General features: G+C 45.9%; 37 non-coding genes across 37 annotated transcripts; all 37 read left to right on the plus strand.

Moving 5' to 3' along the window:
• Positions 1 to 315: 315 nt before the first annotated feature.
• Positions 316 to 388, plus strand: trnav-aac (transfer RNA valine (anticodon AAC)). Its single transcript has one exon. It is a non-coding gene; the product is annotated as a tRNA-Val (tRNA).
• A 288-nt stretch (positions 389 to 676) lies between these two features.
• On the plus strand, positions 677 to 749 carry trnav-aac (transfer RNA valine (anticodon AAC)). The gene has a single exon. It is a non-coding gene; the product is annotated as a tRNA-Val (tRNA).
• Positions 750 to 1,171: 422 nt separating this feature from the next.
• On the plus strand, positions 1,172 to 1,244 carry trnav-aac (transfer RNA valine (anticodon AAC)). Its single transcript has one exon. It is a non-coding gene; the product is annotated as a tRNA-Val (tRNA).
• A 475-nt stretch (positions 1,245 to 1,719) lies between these two features.
• trnav-cac (transfer RNA valine (anticodon CAC)) lies at positions 1,720 to 1,792 on the plus strand. The gene has a single exon. It is a non-coding gene; the product is annotated as a tRNA-Val (tRNA).
• Positions 1,793 to 2,028: 236 nt separating this feature from the next.
• trnav-uac (transfer RNA valine (anticodon UAC)) lies at positions 2,029 to 2,101 on the plus strand. Its single transcript has one exon. It is a non-coding gene; the product is annotated as a tRNA-Val (tRNA).
• Positions 2,102 to 2,272: 171 nt separating this feature from the next.
• trnav-cac (transfer RNA valine (anticodon CAC)) lies at positions 2,273 to 2,345 on the plus strand. Its single transcript has one exon. It is a non-coding gene; the product is annotated as a tRNA-Val (tRNA).
• A 238-nt stretch (positions 2,346 to 2,583) lies between these two features.
• On the plus strand, positions 2,584 to 2,656 carry trnav-uac (transfer RNA valine (anticodon UAC)). The gene has a single exon. It is a non-coding gene; the product is annotated as a tRNA-Val (tRNA).
• A 1,960-nt stretch (positions 2,657 to 4,616) lies between these two features.
• Positions 4,617 to 4,689, plus strand: trnav-uac (transfer RNA valine (anticodon UAC)). Its single transcript has one exon. It is a non-coding gene; the product is annotated as a tRNA-Val (tRNA).
• A 1,018-nt stretch (positions 4,690 to 5,707) lies between these two features.
• trnav-uac (transfer RNA valine (anticodon UAC)) lies at positions 5,708 to 5,781 on the plus strand. Its single transcript has one exon. It is a non-coding gene; the product is annotated as a tRNA-Val (tRNA).
• A 237-nt stretch (positions 5,782 to 6,018) lies between these two features.
• Positions 6,019 to 6,091, plus strand: trnav-uac (transfer RNA valine (anticodon UAC)). The gene has a single exon. It is a non-coding gene; the product is annotated as a tRNA-Val (tRNA).
• A 474-nt stretch (positions 6,092 to 6,565) lies between these two features.
• Positions 6,566 to 6,638, plus strand: trnav-cac (transfer RNA valine (anticodon CAC)). The gene has a single exon. It is a non-coding gene; the product is annotated as a tRNA-Val (tRNA).
• Positions 6,639 to 7,424: 786 nt separating this feature from the next.
• On the plus strand, positions 7,425 to 7,497 carry trnav-aac (transfer RNA valine (anticodon AAC)). Its single transcript has one exon. It is a non-coding gene; the product is annotated as a tRNA-Val (tRNA).
• Positions 7,498 to 7,971: 474 nt separating this feature from the next.
• On the plus strand, positions 7,972 to 8,044 carry trnav-cac (transfer RNA valine (anticodon CAC)). The gene has a single exon. It is a non-coding gene; the product is annotated as a tRNA-Val (tRNA).
• A 235-nt stretch (positions 8,045 to 8,279) lies between these two features.
• trnav-uac (transfer RNA valine (anticodon UAC)) lies at positions 8,280 to 8,352 on the plus strand. Its single transcript has one exon. It is a non-coding gene; the product is annotated as a tRNA-Val (tRNA).
• A 474-nt stretch (positions 8,353 to 8,826) lies between these two features.
• Positions 8,827 to 8,899, plus strand: trnav-cac (transfer RNA valine (anticodon CAC)). Its single transcript has one exon. It is a non-coding gene; the product is annotated as a tRNA-Val (tRNA).
• A 237-nt stretch (positions 8,900 to 9,136) lies between these two features.
• trnav-uac (transfer RNA valine (anticodon UAC)) lies at positions 9,137 to 9,209 on the plus strand. Its single transcript has one exon. It is a non-coding gene; the product is annotated as a tRNA-Val (tRNA).
• A 237-nt stretch (positions 9,210 to 9,446) lies between these two features.
• On the plus strand, positions 9,447 to 9,519 carry trnav-aac (transfer RNA valine (anticodon AAC)). The gene has a single exon. It is a non-coding gene; the product is annotated as a tRNA-Val (tRNA).
• Positions 9,520 to 9,993: 474 nt separating this feature from the next.
• On the plus strand, positions 9,994 to 10,066 carry trnav-cac (transfer RNA valine (anticodon CAC)). Its single transcript has one exon. It is a non-coding gene; the product is annotated as a tRNA-Val (tRNA).
• Positions 10,067 to 10,303: 237 nt separating this feature from the next.
• trnav-uac (transfer RNA valine (anticodon UAC)) lies at positions 10,304 to 10,376 on the plus strand. The gene has a single exon. It is a non-coding gene; the product is annotated as a tRNA-Val (tRNA).
• A 474-nt stretch (positions 10,377 to 10,850) lies between these two features.
• On the plus strand, positions 10,851 to 10,923 carry trnav-cac (transfer RNA valine (anticodon CAC)). The gene has a single exon. It is a non-coding gene; the product is annotated as a tRNA-Val (tRNA).
• A 237-nt stretch (positions 10,924 to 11,160) lies between these two features.
• trnav-uac (transfer RNA valine (anticodon UAC)) lies at positions 11,161 to 11,233 on the plus strand. The gene has a single exon. It is a non-coding gene; the product is annotated as a tRNA-Val (tRNA).
• Positions 11,234 to 11,470: 237 nt separating this feature from the next.
• On the plus strand, positions 11,471 to 11,543 carry trnav-uac (transfer RNA valine (anticodon UAC)). The gene has a single exon. It is a non-coding gene; the product is annotated as a tRNA-Val (tRNA).
• A 474-nt stretch (positions 11,544 to 12,017) lies between these two features.
• Positions 12,018 to 12,090, plus strand: trnav-cac (transfer RNA valine (anticodon CAC)). The gene has a single exon. It is a non-coding gene; the product is annotated as a tRNA-Val (tRNA).
• Positions 12,091 to 12,327: 237 nt separating this feature from the next.
• trnav-aac (transfer RNA valine (anticodon AAC)) lies at positions 12,328 to 12,400 on the plus strand. Its single transcript has one exon. It is a non-coding gene; the product is annotated as a tRNA-Val (tRNA).
• A 458-nt stretch (positions 12,401 to 12,858) lies between these two features.
• Positions 12,859 to 12,931, plus strand: trnav-cac (transfer RNA valine (anticodon CAC)). Its single transcript has one exon. It is a non-coding gene; the product is annotated as a tRNA-Val (tRNA).
• Positions 12,932 to 13,168: 237 nt separating this feature from the next.
• On the plus strand, positions 13,169 to 13,241 carry trnav-aac (transfer RNA valine (anticodon AAC)). The gene has a single exon. It is a non-coding gene; the product is annotated as a tRNA-Val (tRNA).
• A 1,448-nt stretch (positions 13,242 to 14,689) lies between these two features.
• trnav-aac (transfer RNA valine (anticodon AAC)) lies at positions 14,690 to 14,762 on the plus strand. The gene has a single exon. It is a non-coding gene; the product is annotated as a tRNA-Val (tRNA).
• A 460-nt stretch (positions 14,763 to 15,222) lies between these two features.
• Positions 15,223 to 15,295, plus strand: trnav-uac (transfer RNA valine (anticodon UAC)). The gene has a single exon. It is a non-coding gene; the product is annotated as a tRNA-Val (tRNA).
• Positions 15,296 to 15,759: 464 nt separating this feature from the next.
• Positions 15,760 to 15,832, plus strand: trnav-cac (transfer RNA valine (anticodon CAC)). The gene has a single exon. It is a non-coding gene; the product is annotated as a tRNA-Val (tRNA).
• An 803-nt stretch (positions 15,833 to 16,635) lies between these two features.
• On the plus strand, positions 16,636 to 16,708 carry trnav-uac (transfer RNA valine (anticodon UAC)). Its single transcript has one exon. It is a non-coding gene; the product is annotated as a tRNA-Val (tRNA).
• Positions 16,709 to 17,182: 474 nt separating this feature from the next.
• Positions 17,183 to 17,255, plus strand: trnav-cac (transfer RNA valine (anticodon CAC)). Its single transcript has one exon. It is a non-coding gene; the product is annotated as a tRNA-Val (tRNA).
• A 237-nt stretch (positions 17,256 to 17,492) lies between these two features.
• Positions 17,493 to 17,565, plus strand: trnav-aac (transfer RNA valine (anticodon AAC)). The gene has a single exon. It is a non-coding gene; the product is annotated as a tRNA-Val (tRNA).
• Positions 17,566 to 18,023: 458 nt separating this feature from the next.
• trnav-cac (transfer RNA valine (anticodon CAC)) lies at positions 18,024 to 18,096 on the plus strand. Its single transcript has one exon. It is a non-coding gene; the product is annotated as a tRNA-Val (tRNA).
• A 1,140-nt stretch (positions 18,097 to 19,236) lies between these two features.
• trnav-uac (transfer RNA valine (anticodon UAC)) lies at positions 19,237 to 19,309 on the plus strand. The gene has a single exon. It is a non-coding gene; the product is annotated as a tRNA-Val (tRNA).
• Positions 19,310 to 19,773: 464 nt separating this feature from the next.
• On the plus strand, positions 19,774 to 19,846 carry trnav-cac (transfer RNA valine (anticodon CAC)). Its single transcript has one exon. It is a non-coding gene; the product is annotated as a tRNA-Val (tRNA).
• A 238-nt stretch (positions 19,847 to 20,084) lies between these two features.
• On the plus strand, positions 20,085 to 20,157 carry trnav-uac (transfer RNA valine (anticodon UAC)). Its single transcript has one exon. It is a non-coding gene; the product is annotated as a tRNA-Val (tRNA).
• A 477-nt stretch (positions 20,158 to 20,634) lies between these two features.
• trnav-uac (transfer RNA valine (anticodon UAC)) lies at positions 20,635 to 20,707 on the plus strand. The gene has a single exon. It is a non-coding gene; the product is annotated as a tRNA-Val (tRNA).
• The last annotated feature ends 55 nt before the right edge of the window (positions 20,708 to 20,762 follow it).

The raw sequence follows: 20,762 nt of genomic DNA on the forward strand, positions 1-20,762 counted from the left end.
ACCTTCTGGGGTCAACCGTCTCATCCTGGATCGTCTAGCATGCAATGGACGGTTCGTAGGCCATTGGCATGTCGTGGGCAGGCTTTGGCCACTGTCGTTACGACTTTACAATTGAGGCCTAGCGTGTTAGCAGTTGTTCCCCTGCTGTAGCAGATGGGCGAATGGATGTTTAAGGATAATATGTTTCAAATATGTATGATATAACCACTTACATTCACACCTGACCACTCTGACCCTGGTTCCATTAAATGGTGTGAACTCGACTGGACGGTTGATGACACCATTCTGATGGGTTGCCAGATATTCCGTGGATGTTTTTCTGTAGTGTAGTGGTTATCACGTTCGCCTAACACGCGAAAGGTCCCCGGTTCGAAACCGGGCAGAAACAGTCTCATCGTTTTGAGATATACAGAGTTAATGTTTAAATTCTCCTGCTTTACTATCAAGCAGCTATTCGGGAAAAGTCTATCTGGAACAGAAACTTCAGCAGCGTCTACTTGGCACCACGCCACCTCTTCAACCGATAGCCTCGCCTTATTATTAAGTGTTTAAACCTGCGCTGAAAACCTGTTCATGCGGGAGCTCGCAGTTGAGAGCATAGACTGTATGAAAGTTGAACTCTAGTTGTGAGAAGTGTCTGGGTGTCAACCTGCTAGGGTTTTGCACAATCTAACTGGTTTCCGTAGTGTAGTGGTTATCACGTTCGCCCAACACGCGAAAGGTCTCCGGTGCGAGACCGGGTGGAAACATGGTGAAAGTATTTGTATTTAGCGCTCGCAGTTGAGAGCATAGACTGTATGAATGTTAAACTCGAACTCTAGTTGTGAGAAGTCCTTAGAAGTGTCTGGGTGTCAACCTCCTTTCCTGATTTGCCTAGCGTTACTGAGTCTTCTAGGGTTATGCTCAAGCTGAAAGGTTTCTGTTTCTGTTAGCGCTCGCAGTTGAGAGCATAGACTGTATGAATGTTAAACTCGAACTCTAGTTGTGAGAAGTCCTTAGAAGTGTCTGGGTGTCAACCTCCTTTCCTGATTTGCCTAGCGTTACTGAGTCTTCTAGGGTTATGCTCAAGCTGAAAGGTTTCTGTTGTGTAGTGATTATCACGTTCGGCTAACACGCGATATTCGGGAGCTTCTGCTGACAAAATTTTCTAGGGTTTTGCACGATCTAACTGGTTTCCGTAGTGTAGTGGTTATCACGTTCGCCCAACACGCGAAAGGTCCCCGGTTCGAGACCGGGCGGAAACATGGTGAAAGTTTTTGTATTTAGCGCTCGCAGTTGAGAGCATAGACTGTATGAAAGTTAAAATCGAACTCTAGTTGTGAGAAGTTCTTAGAAGTGTCTGGGTGTCAACCTACTTTCCTGATTTGCCTTGCCTTACTGAGTTTTCTACGTGCACCCTCTCCAGCATGGACCTCTGGGGTAACCGTCTCATCCTGGATCGTCTAGCATGCAATGGACGGTTCGTAGGCCATTGGCATGTCGTGGCAGGCTTTGGCCGCTGTCGTTACGACTTTACAATTGAGGCCTAGCGTGTTAGCATTGTTCCCCGCTGTAGCAGATGGGCGAATGGATGTTAAGGATAATATGTTTCAAATATGTATGATATAACCACTTACATTCACACCTGACCACTCTGACCCTGGTTCCATTATATGTTGTGAACTTGACTGGACGGTTGATGACGGGATTCTGATGGGTTGCCAGATTGACCGTGTATGTGTTTTCGTAGTGTAGTGGTTATCACGTTCGCCTCACACGTGATAGGTCCCCGGTTCGAAACCGGGCGGAAACAGCAATAATTTTTTGAGATCCACAAAGTTAATGTTTAAATTCTCATGCTTTACTATCAAGCAGCTATTCGTGATGAGTCTATCTGGAACAGAGCCTCAGCAGCGTCTACTTGGCACCACGCCACCTCTTCAACCGATAGCCTCGTCATATTATTAAGTGTTTAAACCTGCGCTGAAAACCTGTTCATGTGCGAGCTTCTGCTGACAAAATTTTCTAGGGTTTTTATCATTCTCACAGGTTGCCGTAGTGTAGTGGTTATCACGTTTGCCTTACACGCGAAAGGTCCCCGGTTCGAGACCGGGCGGAAACATGGTGTAATTTATACGCTAGGCAAATCAGGAAAGGAGGTTGACATCCAGACGCTTCTAAGAACTTCTCACAACTAGAGTTCGAGTTTAACTTTCATACAGTGTAGGCTCTCAACTGCGAGCGCTAAATACATGACACCATTCTGATGGGTTGCCAGATTCTCCGTGGATGTGTTTCTGTAGTGCAGTGGTTATCACGTTCGCCTCACACGCGAAAGGTCCCTGGTTCGAAACCGGGCGGAAACAGCATTACTGTTTTGAGGTATACAAAGTTAATGTTTTAAATTCTCCTGCTTTACTATCAAGTAGCTATTCGTGAACAGTCTATCTTGAACAGAACCATCAGCAGCGTCTACTTGGCACCACGCCACCTCTTGAACCGATAGCCTCGTCATATTATTAAGTATTTAAACCAACGAGGAAAACCTGTTCATGCGGGTGCTTCTAATGACAATATTTTCTAGGGTTTTTGTCATTCTCACAGGTTTCCGTAGTGTAGTGGTTATCATGTTCGCCTTACACGCGAAAGGTCCCCGGTTCGAAACCGGGCGGAAATAGCAATACTGTTTTGAGATCAACAAAGTTAATGTTTAAATTCTCCTGCTTTACAATCAAGCAGCTATTCGGGAAAAGGCTGATCTGGAACAGAAACTTCAGCAGCGTCTACTTGGCACCACGCCACCTCTTCAACCGATAGCCTCGTCATATTATTAAGTGTTTAAACCTGCGCTGAAAACCTGTTCATGCGGGAGCTTCTGCTGACAACATTTTCTAGTTTTTTTTTCAATTCTCACAGGTTTCCGTAGTGTAGTGGTTATCATGTTCGCCTTACACGCCAAAGGTCACCTGTTTGAGACCGGGCGGAAACACGGTGAAAGTATTTGTTATTAGTGCTCGCAGTTGAGAGCATAGACTGTATGAAAGTTAAACTCGAACTCTAGTTGTGAGAAGTGTCTGGGTGTCAACCTCCTTTCCTGATTTGCCTAGTGTTACTGAGTCTTCTACGTGCACCTCTCCAGCATGGACTTCTGGGGTAACCGTCTCATCCTGGATCGTCTAGCATGCAATGGACGGTTCGTAGGCCATTGGCATGTCGTGGCAGGCTTTGGCCGCTGTCGTTACGACTTTACAATTGAGGCCTAGCGTTGTTAGCATTGTTCCCGCTGTAGCAGATGGGCGAATGGATGTTAAGGATAATATGTTTCAAATATGTATGATATAACCACTTACATTCACACCTGACCACTCTGACCCTGGTTCCATTATATGTTGTGAACTTGACTGGACGGTTGATGACGGGATTCTGATGGGTTGCCAGATTGACCGTGTATGTGTTTTTCGTAGTGTAGTGGTTATCACCGTCTCGGCCTCACACAGTGATAGGTCCCCGGTTCGAAACCGGGCGGAAACAGCAATAATTTTTTGAGATCCACAAAGTAATGTTTAAATTCTCATGCTTTACTATCAAGCAGCTATTCGTGATGAGTCCTATCTGGAACAGAGCCTTCAGCAGCGTCTACTTGGCACCACGCCACCTCCTTTCAACCGATAGCCTCGTCATATTATAAGTGTTTAAACCTGCGCTGAAAACCTGTTCATTCGGGAGCTTCTGCTGACAAAATTTTCTTAGGGTTTTTGCACAATCTAACTGGTTTCCGTTAGTGTAGTGGTTATCACGTCGCCCAACACGCGAAAGGTCCCCGGTTCGAGGACCGGGCGGAAACATGGTGAAAGTTTTTGTATTTAGCGCTCGCAGTTGAAGAGCATAGACTGTATGAAAGTTAAAATCGAACTCTAGTTGTGAGAAGTTCTTAGAAGTGTCTGGGTGTCAACCTACTTTCTGATTTGCCCTTGCCTTACTGAGTTTTTCTACGTGCACCTCTCAGCATGGACCTCTGGGGAAACCGTCTCATCCTGGATCGTCTAGCATGCAATGGGACGGTTTCGTAGGCCATTGGCATGTCGTGGCAGGCTTTGGCCGCTGTCGTTACGACTTTACAATTGAGGCCTAGAGTGTTAGCATTGTTCCCCGCTGTAGCAGATGGGCGAATGGATGTTAAGGATAATATGTTTTCAAATATGTATGATATAACCACTTACATTCACACCTGACCACTCTGACCCTGGTTCCATTATATGTTCGTGAACTTGACTGGACGGTTGATGACGGGATTCTGATGGGTTGCCAGATTGACCGTGTTATGTGTTTTCGTAGTGTAGTGGTTATCACGTTCGCCTTCACACGCTGATAGGTCCCCGGTTCGAAACCGGGCGGAAACAGCAATAATTTTTTGAGATCCACAAAGTTAATGTTTAAATTCTCATGCTTTACTATCAAGCAGCTATTCGTGATGAGTCTATCTGGAACAGAGCCTTCAGCAGCGTCTACTTGGCACCACGCCACCTCTTCAACCGATAGCCTCGTCATATTATTAAGTGTTTAAACCTGCGCTGAAAACCTGTTCATGTGCGAGCTTCTGCTGACAAAATTTTCTAGGGTTTTTATCATTCTCACAGGTTGCCGTAGTGTAGTGGTTATCACGTTTGCCTTACACGCGAAAGGTCCCCGGTTCGAGACCGGGCGGAAACATGGTGTAATTTATACGCTAGGCAAATCAGGAAAGGAGGTTGACATCCAGACGCTTCTAAGAAATTCCACAACTAGAGTTTAACTTTCATACAGTGTAGGCTCTCAACTGCGAGCGCTAAATACATGACACCATTCTGATGGGTTGCCAGATTCTCCGTGGATGTGTTTCTGTAGTGCAGTGGTTATCACGTTCGCCTTCACACGCGAAAGGTCCCCTGGTTCGAAACCGGGCGGAAACAGCATTATTGTTTTGAGGTATACAAAGTTAATGTTTAAATTCTCCTGCTTTACTATCAAGTAGCTATTCGTGAAGAGTCTATCTTGAACAGAACCATCAGCAGCGTCTACTTGGCACCACGCCACCTCTTCAACCGATAGCCTCGCCTTATTATTAAGTGTTTAAACCTGCGCTGAAAACCTGTTCATGCGGGAGCTCGCAGTTGAGAGCATAGACTGTATGAAAGTTGAACTCTAGTTGTGAGAAGTGTCTGGGTGTCAACCTGTTTTCCTGATTTGCCTGGCGTTACTGAGTCTTCTACGTGCACCTCTCCAGCATGGACCTCTGGGGTAACCGTCTCATCCTGGATCGTCTAGCATGCAATGGACGGTTCGTAGGCCATTGGCATGTCGTGGCAGGCTTTGGGCCGCTGTCGTTACGACTTTACAATTGAGGCCTAGCGTGTTAGCATTGTTCCCCGCTGTAGCAGATGGGCGAATGGATGTTTAAGGATAATATGTTTCAAATATGTATGATATAACCACTTACATTCACACCTGACCCACTCTGACCCTGGTTCCATTAAATGGTGTGAACTCGACTGGACGGTTGATGACATTACTGTTTTGAGGGTATACCATTTAATTTTTAAACTGCTTTACTTCAGCTTTCGTGAACATTTATCGAACTGGACCATGCGTTACTTAACGCAAACCCCTTGAGACATAGTAATTTTAGCGCCACGGAGGAAACATGTTTGCGGCTTCTCAATATTTCTCGGGTTTTTGTCATTCTCACAGGTTTCCCGTAGTGTAGTGGTTATCATGTTCGCCTTACACGCGAAAGGTCCCCGGTTTCGAAACCGGGCGGAAATAGCAATACTGTTTTGAGATCAACAAAGTTAATGTTTAAATTCTCCTGCTTTACTATCAAGCAGCTATTCGTGATGAGTCTATCTGGAACAGAGCCTTCAGCAGTGTCTACTTGGCACCACGCCACCTCTTCAACCGATAGCCTCGTCATATTATTAAGTGTTTAAACCTGCGCTGAAAACCTGTTCATGTGGGAGCTTCTGCTGGCAAAATTTTCCAGGTTTTTTTTCATTCTCACAGGTTTCCGTAGTGTGGTGGTTATCACTTTCGCCCTACACGTGAAAGGTCCCCGGTTCGAGACCGGGCGGAAACATGGTGAAAGTATTTGTATTTAGCGCTCGCAGTTGAGAGCCTACACTGTATGAAAGTTAAACTCGAACTCTAGTTGTGAGAAGTTCTTAGAAGCGTCTGGATGTCAACCTCCTTTCCTGATTTGCCTAGCGTTACTGAGTCTTCTACGTGCACCCCTCCAGCATGGACTTCTGGGGTAACCGTCTCAACCTGGATCGTCTAGCATGCAATGGACGGTTCGTAGGCCATTGGCATGTCGTGGGGGGCTTTGGCCGCTGTCGTTACGACTTTACAATTGAGGCCTAGCGTGTTAGCATTGTTCCCCGCTGTAGCAGATGGGCGAATGGATGTTTAGGATAATATGTTTCAAATATGTATGATATAACCACTTACATTCACACCTGACCACTCTGACCCTGGTTCCATTAAATGGTGTGAACTCGACTGGACGGTTGATGACAGGATTCTAATGGGTTGCCAGATTTTAAGTGTATGTGTTTCCGTAGTGTAGTGGTTATCACGTTCGCCTCACATGCGAAAGGTCCCCGGTTCGAAACCGGGCGGAAACAGCATTACTGTTTTGAGGTATACAAAGTTAATGTTTAAATTCTCCTGCTTTACTATCAAGTAGCTATTCGTGAAGAGTCTATCTTGAACAGAACCATCAGCAGCGTCTACTTGGCACCACGCCACCTCTTGAACCGATAGCCTCGTCATATTATTAAGTATTTAAACCAACGCGGAAAACCTGTTCATGCGGGTGCTTCTGATGACAATATTTTCTAGGGTTTTGCTCAGTCTAATTGGTTTCCGTAGCGTCGTGGTTATCATGTTCGCCCAATACGCGAAAGGTCTCCGGTGCGAGACCGGGTGGAAACATGGTGAAAGTATTTGTATTTAGCGCTCGCAGTTGAGAGCATAGACTGTATGAATGTTAAACTCGAACTCTAGTTGTGAGAAGTCCTTAGAAGTGTCTGGGTGTCAACCTCCTTTCCTGATTTGCCTAGCGTTACTGAGTCTTCTAGGGTTATGCTCAAGCTGAAAGGTTTCTGTTGTGTAGTGATTATCACGTTCGGCTAACACGCGATAGGTCCCCGGTTCGAAACCGGGCAGAAACAGTTTCATCGTTTTGAGATACACAAAGTTAATGTTTGATTTCTCCTGCTTTACTATCAAGCAGCTATTCGGGAAAAGGCTATCTGGAACAGAAACTTCAGCAGCGTCTACTTGGCACCACGCCACCTCTTCAACCGATAGCCTCGTCATATTATTAAGTGTTTAAACCTGCGCTGAAAACCTGTTCATTCGGGAGCTTCTGCTGACAAAATTTTCTAGGGTTTTGCACAATCTAACTGGTTTCCGTAGTGTAGTGGTTATCACGTTCGCCCAACACGCGAAAGGTCCCCGGTTCGAGACCGGGCGGAAACATGGTGAAAGTTTTTGTATTTAGCGCTCGCAGTTGAGAGCATAGACTGTATGAAAGTTAAAATCGAACTCTAGTTGTGAGAAGTTCTTAGAAGTGTCTGGGTGTCAACCTACTTTCCTGATTTGCCTTGCCTTACTGAGTTTTCTACGTGCACCTCTCCAGCATGGACCTCTGGGGTAACCGTCTCATCCTGGATCGTCTAGCATGCAATGGACGGTTCGTAGGCCATTGGCATGTCGTGGCAGGCTTTGGCCGCTGTCGTTACGACTTTACAATTGAGGCCTAGCGTGTTAGCATTGTTCCCCGCTGTAGCAGATGGGCGAATGGATGTTAAGGATAATATGTTTCAAATATGTATGATATAACCACTTACATTCACACCTGACCACTCTGACCCTGGTTCCATTATATGTTGTGAACTTGACTGGACGGTTGATGACGGGATTCTGATGGGTTGCCAGATTGACCGTGTATGTGTTTTCGTAGTGTAGTGGTTATCACGTTCGCCTCACACGTGATAGGTCCCCGGTTCGAAACCGGGCGGAAACAGCAATAATTTTTGAGATCCACAAAGTTAATGTTTAAATTCTCATGCTTTACTATCAAGCAGCTATTCGTGATGAGTCTATCTGGAACAGAGCCTTCAGCAGCGTCTACTTGGCACCACGCCACCTCTTCAACCGATAGCCTCGTCATATTATTAAGTGTTTAAACCTGCGCTGAAAACCTGTTCATGTGCGAGCTTCTGCTGACAAATTTTCTAGGGTTTTTATCATTCTCACAGGTTGCCGTAGTGTAGTGGTTATCACGTTCGCCTTACACGCGAAAGGTCCCCGGTTCGAGACCGGGCGGAAACATGGTGTAAGTATTTGTATTTAGCGCTCGCAGTTGAGAGCCTACACTGTATGAAAGTTAAACTCGAACTCTAGTTGTGAGAAGTTCTTAGAAGCGTCTGGATGTCAACCTCCTTTCCTGATTTGCCTAGCGTTACTGAGTCTTCTACGTGCACCCCTCCAGCATGGACTTCTGGGGTAACCGTCTCAACCTGGATCGTCTAGCATGCAATGGACGGTTCGTAGGCCATTGGCATGTCGTGGGGGGCTTTGGCCGCTGTCGTTACGACTTTACAATTGAGGCCTAGCGTGTTAGCATTGTTCCCCGCTGTAGCAGGTGGGCGAATGGATGTTTAGGATAATATGTTTCAAATATGTATGATATAACCACTTACATTCACACCTGACCACTCTGACCCTGGTTCCATTAAATGGTGTGAACTCGACTGGACGGTTGATGACACCATTCTGATGGGTTGCCAGATTCTCCGTGGATGTGTTTCTGTAGTGCAGTGGTTATCACGTTCGCCTCACACGCGAAAGGTCCCTGGTTCGAAACCGGGCGGAAACAGCATTACTGTTTTGAGGTATACAAAGTTAATGTTTAAATTCTCCTGCTTTACTATCAAGTAGCTATTCGTGAACAGTCTATCTTGAACAGAACCATCAGCAGCGTCTACTTGGCACCACGCCACCTCTTGAACCGATAGCCTCGTCATATTATTAAGTATTTAAACCAACGCGGAAAACCTGTTCATGCGGGTGCTTCTAATGACAATATTTTCTAGGGTTTTTGTCATTCTCACAGGTTTCCGTAGTGTAGTGGTTATCATGTTCGCCTTACACGCGAAAGGTCCCCGGTTCGAAACCGGGCGGAAATAGCAATACTGTTTTGAGATCAACAAAGTTAATGTTTAAATTCTCCTGCTTTACTATCAAGCAGCTATTCGGGAAAAGGCTATCTGGAACAGAAACTTCAGCAGCGTCTACTTGGCACCACGCCACCTCTTCAACCGATAGCCTCCTCATATTATTAAGTGTTTAAACCTGCGCTGAAAACCTGTTCATTCGGGAGCTTCTGCTGACAAAATTTTCTAGGGTTTTGCACAATCTAACTGGTTTCCGTAGTGTAGTGGTTATCACGTTCGCCCAACACGCGAAAGGTCCCCGGTTCGAGACCGGGCGGAAACATGGTGAAAGTTTTTGTATTTAGCGCTCGCAGTTGAGAGCATAGACTGTATGAAAGTTAAAATCGAACTCTAGTTGTGAGAAGTTCTTAGAAGTGTCTGGGTGTCAACCTACTTTCCTGATTTGCCTTGCCTTACTGAGTTTTCTACGTGCACCTCTCCAGCATGGACCTCTGGGGTAACCGTCTCATCCTGGATCGTCTAGCATGCAATGGACGGATCGTAGGCCATTGGCATGTCGTGGCAGGCTTTGGCCGCTGTCGTTACGACTTTACAATTGAGGCCTAGCGTGTTAGCATTGTTCCCCGCTGTAGCAGATGGGCGAATGGATGTTAAGGATAATATGTTTCAAATATGTATGATATAACCACTTACATTCACACCTGACCACTCTGACCCTGGTTCCATTATATGTTGTTAACTTGACCGGACGGTTGATGACGGGATTCTGATGGGTTGCCAGATTGCCCGTGTATGTGTTTTCGTAGTGTAGTGGTTATCACGTTCGCCTCACACGTGATAGGTCCCCGGTTCGAAACCGGGCGGAAACAGCAATAATTTTTTGAGATCCACAAAGTTAATGTTTAAATTCTCATGCTTTACTATCAAGCAGCTATTCGTGATGAGTCTATCTGGAACAGAGCCTTCAGCAGCGTCTACTTGGCACCACGCCACCTCTTCAACCGATAGCCTCGTCATATTATTAAGTGTTTAAACCTGCGCTGAAAACCTGTTCATGTGGGAGCTTCTGCTGACAAAATTTTCTAGGGTTTTAATCATTCTCACAGGTTGCCGTAGTGTAGTGGTTATCACGTTCGCCTTACACGCGAAAGGTCCCCGGTTCGAGACCGGGCGGAAACATGGTGTAAGTATTTGTATTTAGCGCTCGCAGTTGAGAGCCTACACTGTATGAAAGTTAAACTCGAACTCTAGTTGTGAGAAGTTCTTAGAAGCGTCTGGATGTCAACCTCCTTTCCTGATTTGCCTAGCGTTACTGAGTCTTCTACGTGCACCCCTCCAGCATGGACTTCTGGGGTAACCGTCTCAACCTGAATCGTCTAGCATGCAATGGATGGTTCGTAGGCCATTGGCATGTCGTGGGGGGCTTTGGCCGCTGTCGTTACGACTTTACAATTGAGGCCTAGCGTGTTAGCATTGTTCCCCGCTGTAGCAGGTGGGCGAAAGAATGTTTAGGATAATATGTTTCAAATATGTATGATATAACCACTTACATTCACACCTGACCACTCTGACCCTGGTTCCATTAAATGGTGTGAACTCGACTGGACGGTTGATGACACCATTCTGATGGGTTGCCAGATTTTCCGTGGATGTGTTTCTGTAGTGCAGTGGTTATCACGTTCCCCTCACACGCGAAAGGTCCCTGGTTCGAAACCGGGCGGAAACAGCATTACTGTTTTGAGGTATACAAAGTTAATGTTTAAATTCTCCTGCTTTACTATCAAGTAGCTATTCGTGAACAGTCTATCTTGAACAGAACCATCAGCAGCGTCTACTTGGCACCACGCCACCTCTTCAACCGATAGCCTCGTCATATTATTAAGTATTTAAACCAACGCGGAAAACCTGTTCATGCGGGTGCTTCTGATGACAATATTTTCTAGGGTTTTTGTCATTCTCACAGGTTTCCGTAGTGTAGTGGTTATCATGTTCGCCTTACACGCGAAAGGTCCCCGGTTCGAAACCGGGCGGAAATAGCAATACTGTTTTGAGATCAACAAAGTTAATGTTTAAATTCTCCTGCTTTACTATCAAGCAGCTATTCGTGATGAGTCTATCTGGAACAGAGCCTTCAGCAGCGTCTACTTGGCACCACGCCACCTCTTCAACCGATAGCCTCGTCATATTATTAAGTGTTTAAACCTGCTCTGAAAACCTGTTCATGTGGGAGCTTCTGCTGACAAAATTTTCTAGGGTTTTTATCATTCTCACAGGTTTCCGTAGTGTAGTGGTTATCACGTTCGCCTTACACGCGAAAGGTCCCCGGTTTGAGACCGGGCGGAAACATGGTGAAAGTATCTGTATTTAGTGCTCGCAGTTGAGAGCATAGACTCTATGAAAGTTAAACTCTAACTCTAGTTGTGAGAAGTTCTTAGGAGTGTCTGGGTGTCAACCTCCTTTCCTGTTTTGCCTAGCGTTACTGAGTCTTCTACGTGCACCTCTCCAGCATGGACTTCTGGGGTAACCGTCTCATCCTGGATCGTCTAGCGTGCAATGGACGGTTCGTAGTCCATTAGCATGTCGTGGCGGGCTTTGGCCGCTGTCGTTACGACTTTACAATTGAGGCCTAGCGTGCTAGGATTGTTCCCCGCGGTAGCAGATGGGCGAATGGATGTTTAGGATAATATGTTTCAAATATGTATGATATAACCACTTACATTCACACCTGACCACTCTGACCCTGGTTCCATTAAATGTTGTGAACTAGACTGGACGGTTGATGACGGGATTCTGATGGGTTGCCAGATTCACAGTGTATGTGTTTTCGTAGTGTAGTGGTTATCACGTTCGCCTCACACGCGAAAGGTCCCCGGTTCGAAACCGGGCGGAAACAGCAATACTTTATTGAGATCAACAAAGTTAATGTTTAAATTCTCCTGCTTTACTATCAAGCAGCTATTCGTGATGAGTCTATCTGGAACAGAGCCTTCAGCAGCGTCTACTTGGCACCACGCCACCTCTTCAACCGATAGCCTCGTCATATTATTAAGTGTTTAAACCTGCGCTGAAAACCTGTTCATGCGGGAGCTTCTGCTGACAAAATTTTCTAGGGTTTTGCTCAAACTAACTGGTTTCCGTAGTGCAGTGGTTATCACGTTCGCCTAACACGTGAAAGGTCCCCGGTTCGAGACCGGGCGGAAACATGGTGAAAGTATTTGTATTTAGTGCTCGCAGTTGAGAGCATAGACTGTATGAAAGTTGAACTCTAGTTGTGAGAAGTGTCTGGGTGTCAACCTCCTTTCCTGATTTGCCAAGCGTTACTGAGTCTTCTACGTGCACCTCTCCAGCATGGACTTCTGGGGTAACCGTCTCATCCTGGATCGTCTAGCATGAAATGGACGGTTCTTAGGCCATTGGCATGTCGTGGCGGGCTGTGGCCGCTGTCGTTACGACTTTACAATTGAGGCCTAGCGTGTTGGTATTGTTCCCCGCTGTAGCAGATGGGCGAATGGATGTTTAGGATAATATGTTTCAAATATGTATGATATAACCACTTACATTCACACCTGACCACTCTGACCCTGGTTCCATTAAATGGTGTGAACTCGACTGGACGGTTGATGACAGGATTCTGATGGGTTGCCAGATTGTAAGTGTATGTGTTTCTGTAGTGTAGTGGTTATCACGTTCGCCTCACAAGTGAAAGGTCCCCGGTTCGAAACTGGGCGGAAACAGCATTATTGTTCTGAGGTATACAAAGTTAATGTTTAAATTCTCCTGCTTTACTATCAAGTAGCTATTCGTGAAGAGTCTATCTTGAACAGAACCAACAGCAGCGTCTACTTGGCACCACGCCACCTCTTCAACCGATAGCCTCGTCATATTATTAAGTGTTTAAACCTGCACTGAAAACCTGTTCATGTGGGAGCTTCTGCTGACAAAATTTTCTAGGGTTATGCTCAAGCTAACAGGTTTCCGTTGTGTTGTGTTTATCACGTTCGCCTAACACGCGAAAGGTCCCCGGTTCGAAACCGGGCAGAAACAGTTTCATCGTTTTGAGATATACAGAGTTAATGTTTAAATTCTCCTGCTTTACTATCAAGCAGCTATTCGGGAAAAGTCTATCTGGAACAGAAACTTCAGCAGCGTCTACTTGGCACCACGCCACCTCTTCAACCGATAGCCTCGCCTTATTATTAAGTGTTTAAACCTGCGCTGAAAACCTGTTCATGCGGGAGCTCGCAGTTGAGAGCATAGACTGTATGAAAGTTGAACTCTAGTTGTGAGAAGTGTCTGGGTGTCAACCTGTTTTCCTGATTTGCCTGGCGTTACTGAGTCTTCTACGTGCACCTCTCCAGCATGGACCTCTGGGTAACCGTCTCATCCTGGATCGTCTAGCATGCAATGGACGGTTCGTAGGCCATTGGCATGTCGTGGCAGGCTTTGGCCGCTCTCGTTACGACTTTACAATTGAGGCCTAGCGTGTTAGCATTGTTCCCCGCTGTAGCAGATGGGCGAATGGATGTTAAGGATAATATGTTTCAAATATGTATGATATAACCACTTACATTCACACCTGACCACTCTGACCCTGGTTCCATTAAATGGTGTGAACTCGACTGGACGGTTGATGACAGGATTCTGATGGGTTGCCAGATTCAAAGTGTATGTGTTTCCGTAGTGTAGTGGTTATCACGTTCGCCTCACTTCAGCAGCGTCTACGTAGAAACTTCAGCAGCGTCTACTTGGCACCACGCCACCTCTTCAACCGATAGCCTCGCCTTATTATTAAGTGTTTAAACCTGCGCTGAAAACCTGTTCATGCGGGAGCTTCTGCTGACAAAATTTTCTAGGGTTTTCCTCAATCTAACTGGTATCCGTAGTGTAGTGGTTATCACGTTCGCCTAACACGCGAAAGGTCCCCGGTTCGAGACCGGCCGGCTGTTACTGAGTCTTCTACGTGCACCTCTCCAGCATGGACCTCTGGGGTAACCGGCTCATCCTGGATCGTCTAGCATGCAATGGACGGTTCGTAGGCCATTGGCATGTCGTGGCAGGCTTTGGCCGCTCTCGTTACGACTTTACAATTGAGGCCTAGCGTGTTAGCATTGTTCCCCGCTGTAGCAGATGGGCGAATGGATGTTAAGGATAATATGTTTCAAATATGTATGATATAACCACTTACATTCACACCTGACCACTCTGACCCTGGTTCCATTAAATGGTGTGAACTCGACTGGACGGTTGATGACAGGATTCTGATGGGTTGCCAGATTCAAAGTGTATGTGTTTCCGTAGTGTAGTGGTTATCACGTTCGCCTCACACTTCAGCAGCGTCTACGTAGAAACTTCAGCAGCGTCTACTTGGCACCACGCCACCTCTTCAACCGATAGCCTCGCCTTATTATTAAGTGTTTAAACCTGCGCTGAAAACCTGTTCATGCGGGAGCTTCTGCTGACAAAATTTTCTAGGGTTTTCCTCAATCTAACTGGTATCCGTAGTGTAGTGGTTATCACGTTCGCCTAACACGCGAAAGGTCCCCGGTTCGAGACCGGCCGGAAACATGGTGAAAGTATTGGTATTTAGCGCTCGCAGTTGAGAGCATAGACTGTATGAAAGTTGAACTCTAGTTGTGAGAAGTGTCAGGGTGTCAACCTGCTTTCCTGATTTGCCTAGCGTTAATGAGTCTTCTAGGGTTATGCTCAAGCTTAAAGGTTTCCGTTGTGTAGTGATTATCACGTTCGCCTAACACGCGATAGGTCCCCGGTTCGAAACCGGGCAGAAACAGTTTCATCGTTTTGAGATATACAAAGTTAATGTTTAAATTCTCCTGCTTTACAATCAAGCAGCTATTCGGGAAAAGGCTATCTGGAACAGAAACTTCAGCAGCGTCTACTTGGCACCACGCCACCTCTTCAACCGATAGCCTCGTCATATTATTAAGTGTTTAAACCTGCGCTGAAAACCTGTTCATGCGGGAGCTTCTGCTGACAAGATTTTCTAGTTTTTTTTTCATTCTCACAGGTTTCCGTAGTGTAGTGGTTATCACGTTCGCCTTACACGCCAAAGGTCACCGGTTTGAGACCGGGCGGAAACATGGTGAAAGTATTTGTTTTTAGTGCTCGCAGTTGAGAGCATAGACTGTATGAAAGTTAAACTCGAACTCTAGTTGTGAAAAGTGTCTGGGTGTCAACCTCCTTTCCTGATTTGCCTAGTGTTACTGAGTCTTCTACGTGCACCTCTCCAGCATGGACTTCTGGGGTAACCGTCTCATCCTGGATCGTCTAGCATGCAATGGACGGTTCGTAGGCCATTGGCATGTCGTGGCGGGTTTTGGCCGCTGTCGTTACGACTTTACAATTGGGGCCTAGCGTGTTAGCATTGTTCCCCGCTGTAGCAGATGGGCGAATGGATGTTTAGGATAATATGTTTCAAATATGTATGATATAACCACTTACATTCACACCTGACCACTCTGACCCTGGTTCCATTAAATGGTGTGAACTCGACTGGACGGTTGATGACAGGATTCTAATGGGTTGCCAGATTTTAAGTGTATGTGTTTCCGTAGTGTAGTGGTTATCACGTTCGCCTCACACGCGAAAGGTCCCCGGTTCGAAACCGGGCGGAAACAGCATTACTATTTTGAGGTATACAAAGTTAATGTTTAAATTCTCCTGCTTTACTATCAAGTAGCTATTCGTGAAGAGTCTATCTTGAACAGAACCATCAGCAGCGTCTACTTGGCACCACGCCACCTCTTGAACCGATAGCCTCGTCATATTATTAAGTATTTAAACCAACGCGGAAAACCTGTTCATGCGGGTGCTTCTGATGACAATATTTTCTAGGGTTTTGCTCAATCTAATTGGTTTCCGTAGCGTCGTGGTTATCATGTTCGCCCAATACGCGAAAGGTCTCCGGTGCGAGACCGGGTGGAAACATGGTGAAAGTATTTGTATTTAGCGCTCGCAGTTGAGAGCATAGACTGTATGAATGTTAAACTCGAACTCTATTTGTGAGAAGTCCTTAGAAGTGTCTGGGTGTCAACCTCCTTTCCTGATTTGCCTAGCGTTACTGAGTCTTCTAGGGTTATGCTCAAGCTGAAAGGTTTCCGTTGTGTAGTGATTATCACGTTCGGCTAACGATAGGTCCCCGGTTCGAACGATAGGTCCCCGGTTCGAAACCGGGCAGAAACAGTTTCATCGTTTTGAGATACACAAAGTTAATGTTTGATTTCTCCTGCTTTACTATCAAGCAGCTATTCGTGAAGAGTCTATCTTGAACAGAACCATCAGCAGCGTCTACTTGGCACCACGCCACCTCTTGAACCGATAGCCTCGTCATATTATTAAGTATTTAAACCAACGCGGAAAACCTGTTCATGCGGGTGCTTCTGATGACAATATTTTCTAGGTTTTTTTTTTATTCTCACAGGTTTCCGTAGTGTAGTGGTTATCACGTTCGCCTTACACGCGAAAGGTCCCCGGTTTGAGACCGGGCGGAAACATGGTGAAAGTATCTGTATTTAGTGCTCGCAGTTGAGAGCATAGACTCTATGAAAGTTAAACTCTAACTCTAGTTGTGAGAAGTTCTTAGGAGTGTCTGGGTGCCAACCTCCTTTCCTGTTTTGCCTAGCGTTACTGAGTCTTCTACGTGCACCTCTCCAGCATGGACTTCTGGGGTAACCGTCTCATCCTGGATCGTCTAGCGTGCAATGGACGGTTCGTAGTCCATTAGCATGTCGTGGCGGGCTTTGGCCGCTGTCGTTACGACTTTACAATTGAGGCCTAGCGTGCTAGGATTGTTCCCCGCGGTAGCAGATGGGCGAATGGATGTTTAGGATAATATGTTTCAAATATGTATGATATAACCACTTACATTCACACCTGACCACTCTGACCCTGGTTCCATTAAATGTTGTGAACTAGACTGGACGGTTGATGACGGGATTCTGATGGGTTGCCAGATTCACAGTGTATGTGTTTTCGTAGTGTAGTGGTTATCACGTTCGCCTCACACGCGAAAGGTCCCCGGTTCGAAACCGGGCGGAAACAGCAATACTTTATTGAGATCAACAAAGTTAATGTTTAAATTCTCCTGCTTTACTATCAAGCAGCTATTCGTGATGAGTCTATCTGGAACAGAGCCTTCAGCAGCGTCTACTTGGCACCACGCCACCTCTTCAACCGATAGCCTCGTCATATTATTAAGTGTTTAAACCTGCGCTGAAAACCTGTTCATGCGGGAGCTTCTGCTGACAAAATTTTCTAGGGTTTTGTTCAAACTAACTGGTTTCCGTAGTGCAGTGGTTATCACGTTCGCCTAACACGTGAAAGCTCCCCGGTTCGAGACCGGGCGGAAACATGGTGAAAGTATTTGTATTTAGTGCTCGCAGTTGAGAGCATAGACTGTATGAAAGTTGAACTCTAGTTGTGAGAAGTGTCTGGGTGTCAACCTCCTTTCCTGATTTGCCAAGCGTTACTGAGTCTTCTACGTGCACCTCTCCAGCATGGACTTCTGGGGTAACCGTCTCATCCTGGATCGTCTAGCATGAAATGGACGGTTCGTAGGCCATTGGCATGTCGTGGCGGGCTGTGGCCGCTGTCGTTACGACTTTACAATTGAGGCCTAGCGTGTTAGTATTGTTCCCCGCTGTAGCAGATGGGCGAATGGATGTTTAGGATAATATGTTTCAAATATGTATGATATAACCACTTACATTCACACCTGACCACTCTGACCCTGGTTCCATTAAATGGTGTGAACTCGACTGGACGGTTGATGACAGGATTCTGATGGGTTGCCAGATTGTAAGTGTATGTGTTTCTGTAGTGTAGTGGTTATCACGTTCGCCTCACAAGTGAAAGGTCCCCGGTTCGAAACTGGGCGGAAACAGCATTATTGTTTTGAGGCATACAAAGTTAATGTTTAAATTCTCCTGCTTTACTATCAAGTAGCTATTCGTGAAGAGTCTATCTTGAACAGAACCATCAGCAGCGTCTACTTGGCACCACGCCACCTCTTCAACCGATAGCCTCGTCATATTATTAAGTGTTTAAACCTGCGCTGAAAACCTGTTCATGTGGGAGCTTCTGCTGACAAAATTTTCTAGGGTTATGCTCAAGCTAACAGGTTTCCGTTGTGTTGTGTTTATCACGTTCGCTTAACACGCGAAAGGTCCCCGGTTCGAAACCGGGCAGAAACAGTTTCATCGTTTTGAGATATACAGAGTTAATGTTTAAATTCTCCTGCTTTACTATCAAGCAGCTTTTCGGGAAAAGTCTATCTGGAACAGAAACTTCAGCAGCGTCTACTTGGCACCACGCCACCTCTTCAACCGATAGCCTCGCCTTATTATTAAGTGTTTAAACCTGCGCTGAAAACCTGTTCATGCGGGAGCTCGCAGTTGAGAGCATAGACTGTATGAAAGTTGAACTCTAGTTGTGAGAAGTGTCTGGGTGTCAACCTGTTTTCCTGATTTGCCTGGCGTTACTGAGTCTTCTACGTGCACCTCTCCAGCATGGACCTCTGGGGTAACCGTCTCATCCTGGATCGTCTAGCATGCAATGGACGGTTCGTAGGCCATTGGCATGTCGTGGCAGGCTTTGGTCGCTGTCGTTACGACTTTACAATTGAGGCCTAGCGTGTTAGCATTGTTCCCCGCTGTAGCAGATGGGCGAATGGATGTTAAGGATAATATGTTTCAAATATGTATGATATAACCACTTACATTCACACCTGACCACTCTGACCCTGGTACCATTAAATGGTGTGAACTCGACTGGACGGTTGATGACAGGATTCTGATGGGTTGCCAGATTCAAAGTGTATGTGTTTCCGTAGTGTAGTGCTTATCACGTTCGCCTCACTTCAGCAGCGTCTACGTAGAAACTTCAGCAGCGTCTACTTGGCACCACGCCACCTCTTCAACCAATAGCCTCGTCATATTATTAAGTGTTTAAACCTGCGCTGAAAACCTGTTCATGCGGGAGCTTCTGCTGACAACATTTTCTAGTTTTTTTTTCATTCTCACAGGTTTCCGTAGTGTAGTGGTTATCACGTTCGCCTTACACGCCAATGGTCACCGGTTTGAGACCGGGCGGAAACATGGTGAAAGTATTTGTTTTTAGTGCTCGCAGTTGAGAGCATAGACTGTATGAAAGTTAAACTCGAACTCTAGTTGTGAAAAGTGTCTGGGTGTCAACCTCCTTTCCTGATTTGCCTAGTGTTACTGAGTCTTCTACGTGCACCTCTCCAGCATGGACTTCTGGGGTAACCGTCTCATCCTTGATCGTCTAGCATGCAATGGACGGTTCGTAGGCCATTGGCATGTCGTGGCGGGTTTTGGCCGCTGTCGTTACGACTTTACAATTGGGGCCTAGCGTGTTAGCATTGTTCCCCGCTGTAGCAGATGGGGGAATGGATGTTTAGGATAATATGTTTCAAATATGTATGATATAACCACTTACATTCACACCTGACCACTCTGACCCTGGTTCCATTAAATGGTGTGAACTCGACTGGACGGTTGATGACAGGATTCTAATGGGTTGCCAGATTTTAAGTGTATGTGTTTCCGTAGTGTAGTGGTTATCACGTTCGCCTCACACGCGAAAGGTCCCCGGTTCGAAACCGGGCGGAAACAGCATTACTGTTTTGAGGTATACAAAGTTAATGTTTAAATTCTCCTGCTTTACTATCAAGTAGCTATTCGTGAAGAGTCTATCTTGAACAGAACCATCAGCAGCGTCTACTTGGCACCACGCCACCTCTTGAACCGATAGCCTCGTCATATTATTAAGTATTTAAACCAACGCGGAAAACCTGTTCATGCGGGTGCTTCTGATGACAATATTTTCTAGTTTTTTTTTTTATTCTCACAGGTTTCCGTAGTGTAGTGGTTATCACGTTCGCCTTACATGCGAAAGGTCCCCGGTTTGAGACCGGGCGGAAACATGGTGAAAGTATCTGTATTTAGTGCTCGCAGTTGAGAGCATAGACTCTATGAAAGTTAAACTCTAACTCTAGTTGTGAGAAGTTCTTAGGAGTGTCTGGGTGTCAACCTCCTTTCCTGTTTTGCCTAGCGTTACTGAGTCTTCTAGGGTTATGCTCAAGCTGAAATGTTTCCGTTGTGTAGTGATTATCACGTTCGGCTAACACGCGATAGGTCCCCGGTTCGAAACCGGGCAGAAACAGTTTCATCGTTTTGAGATACACAAAGTTAATGTTTGATTTCTCCTGCTTTACTGTCAAGCAGCTATTCGTGAAGAGTCTATCTTGAACAGAACCATCAGCAGCGTCTACTTGGCACCACGCCACCTCTTGAACCGATAGCCTCGTCATATTATTAAGTATTTAAACCAACGCGGAAAACCTGTTCATGCGGGTGCTTCTGATGACAATATTTTCTAGGTTTTTTTTTTATTCTCACAGGTTTCCGTAGTGTAGTGGTTATCACGTTCGCCTTACACGCGAAAGGTCCCCGGTTTGAGACCGGGCGGAAACATGGTGAAAGTATCTGTATTTAGTGCTCGCAGTTGAGAGCATAGACTCTATGAAAG

This window comes from Gadus morhua, chromosome 5 (genome assembly GCF_902167405.1).
Source record: "Gadus morhua chromosome 5, gadMor3.0, whole genome shotgun sequence".
Classification (NCBI taxonomy): Eukaryota; Metazoa; Chordata; class Actinopteri; order Gadiformes; family Gadidae; genus Gadus; species Gadus morhua.